The sequence below is a fragment of the Tachyglossus aculeatus genome, chromosome 4 (assembly GCF_015852505.1).
Source record: "Tachyglossus aculeatus isolate mTacAcu1 chromosome 4, mTacAcu1.pri, whole genome shotgun sequence".
In the NCBI taxonomy this organism is placed as follows: domain Eukaryota; kingdom Metazoa; phylum Chordata; class Mammalia; order Monotremata; family Tachyglossidae; genus Tachyglossus; species Tachyglossus aculeatus.
Window position 1 is genome coordinate 67971580 of NC_052069.1, and position 2796 is coordinate 67974375.

Below are 2796 nucleotides of genomic sequence, written 5' to 3' on the forward strand. Positions count from 1 at the left end.
TGGGGGAAAGGGTGGGCGTTTTTCCTCAGAGATATAACTGCGGGCTCTGGTTCAGAAAAGGCCTCCATACGGTGCCTTCCGCAACTGATCTCTTTCTATCCCGTTTCCTTGATCTGTCCCGGAGAACCAGCATAGTAAGCGCTCAATAAATACGACTGATTGATGGATTGACTGATTGAAAGAGCCCTGGGAGTCAGAGGACCTGGGTTCTAATCCCACCTCTGGTGCTTGTCTGCTGTGTGACCATGGGCAAGTCACTTAACTTCCCTCCCCTCAGTTACCTCATCTGTAAAACGGGGCGTAAGACTGTGAGCCCCACGCAGGATATGGACCGTGTCCTACCTGATTAGCTCGTATCTACCCCAGCACTTAGTACAGTAGTGCCTGGCACATAGTAAAGTGCTGAAAAATGCCATTAAAAAAAGGGGGATACTTTTCAGAGTTCTAAAAGCAGTGCCTCCCCTCTCAGGATTGCCCTGGAGAATTTCCGGTACTCTACCAGTCTCGGCTATGGGAGGGAGAGTCCAGGAGAGGTCTACCCATCCCATTCCTAGCTTGGGCAGTGGCTAGCGAGTGGAAGGCAATCTGCTACAAGTCAAAGCTCACCTCTGCTGGGCAGAGTCAATCAATCAATCATATTTATTGAGCACTTACTGTGTGCAGAGCACTGTACTAAGCGCTTGGGAAGTACAAGTTGGCAACATATAGAGACAGTCGAGGGAGGAGACTCGAGTTGACTGTGTGGAAGGAGGCAATGGTAAACCAATTCCGTATTTTTACCTAGAAAACTCTATGGGTACACGACCAGAATGATTGCAGATGGAGTTGGGGCGTTCTGGGAGAGATGTGTCCGTGGAGTCGCTATGGGTCGGAGATGACTCGACAGCATAAGACGATAGGCTCGGTCCTCTGCTTTGCACACAGTAGGTGCTCAACAAGTACAATTGAATGAATAAGACAAGACAAAATCAGAGCTTGGCCAAGAGTGGATCTTGATTTTCCTATGTATCACTTTGAGGTTACCCAACCACCTCATATCAGCTCCATACATGCTAAGGAGTGAGTTAAACTGTCTATTCACATTGTTGCATGACTTCTTGCCCCCTCCTGCTCTTGGAAAAAGTTGGGAGCAGTAACAGGAACTGATTCCTATAAACTTCCTAAAAAGGACTGAAAAGGAAGAAAAAGGCCATTTTTACAGCTGGGTGGAGGGACATTAGGGGAAGTTTTCCTCAGGGCTGGAGGCAAATTCCAAAGCGAATTCCATTTTCCTGGGGGCAAAGATAAGGCTGGAAGAACACTGGGTTGAAGAGTTGGTTGGGGAGGATTTCGTGGAAAGGAGAGGCAAAGCTCATAGGCCTGAAATGCCTTTAAATGCAGAAGACCAATCTTTTTCTTGCTGCAGGTTTATCAGTCAATCAATCAATACTATTTATTGTACTGTGTGCAGAACAGTGAACTAAACGCTTGGGAGAGTATGTTACAACAGAGTTGGCGGACACATTCCCTGCCCATGAGGAGCTCACAGTCTAGATGGAGAGACAGATTAAAATAAATCGTTAAAATAAATTAAGGGACAGAATATAAGGATGTGAAGTTCAGAAGCAGTGTGGCCCAGTGGAAAGAGCACAGGCCTGGGAGACAGAAGGACCTGGGTTATGATAATGATAATAATAATAAAGATGGCTGATATCATCAGTGATGGGTTATAATTCCAGCTCTGCCTCTTGTCTGCTGGGTGACCTTGGGCAAGTCACTTCACATCTCTGAGCCTCAGTTACCTCATCTATAAAATGGGGATTGTGACCTTGAGCCTCGTGTGGACAGATACTTTGTCCAACTGATTACCTTGTATCTACCTCAGCGCTTAGAACAGTGCCTGGCACCTAATAAGCACTTAACAAATACTATATATTATTATTATTGTTGTAAGTGCCATGGAGTGGGCTATCAAAGTGCTTAAGGGGAACAGACCTACGTGCATGGATTACCTCAGAAGGAGGGGCAAATAGGGTGGGGAAATTGAGGACTTAATCAGGGAAGGCCTCTTGTAGGACATATGATTTCAGTAGGGCTTCGAAGATGGGGAGAATGGTGGTCTGTCAGATATGAAGGGGGAGGCAACTCCAGGCCAGATGGAGGACTTGGCAAGGGGCCAGCGCTGAGTCAGACAAGATCGAGGTACCTTGGTGTCATCCTCAACTCCGTTCCCTCGTTCACCCCACACATCCAATCCGTCACCAAAACCTGCCGGTCTCACCTCCGCAACATCGCCAAGATCCGCCCATTCCTCTCCATCCAAATCGCTACCTTGCTGGTTCAATCTCTCATCCTATCCCGACTGGATTACTGCATCGGCTTCCTCTCTGATCTCCCATCCTCCTGTCTCTCCGCACTTCAGTCTATACTTCACTCTGCTGCCCGGATCATCTCTGTGCAGAAACACTCTGGGCACGTTACTCCCTTCCTCAAAAATCTCCAGTGGCTGCCTGTCAACCTACGAATCAAGCAAAAACTCCTCCCTCTCAGCTTCAAGGCTGTCCATCCCCTCGCCCTCTCCTACCTCACCTCCCTTCTCTCCTTCTCCAGCCCAGCCCGCACCCTCCGCTCCTCTGCCGCTAACCTCCTCACTGTACCTTGTTCTCGCCTGTCCCACCGCCGACCCCCGGCCTACATCCTCCCCCTTTCTTGGAATGCCCTCCCTCCGCACATCCACCTAGCTAGCTCTGTTCCTCCCTGAAAATACCTACTGAGAGCTCACTTCCTCCAGGAGGCCTTCCCAGACTGAGCCCCCTT

General features: G+C 48.9%; 1 non-coding gene across 1 annotated transcript; it reads left to right on the plus strand.

The window, feature by feature from the left end:
* The first annotated feature begins 459 nt into the window (after positions 1-459).
* On the plus strand, positions 460-596 carry LOC119927540. Its single transcript, XR_005450534.1, has one exon. It is a non-coding gene; the product is annotated as a small nucleolar RNA SNORA7 (small nucleolar RNA).
* The last annotated feature ends 2200 nt before the right edge of the window (positions 597-2796 follow it).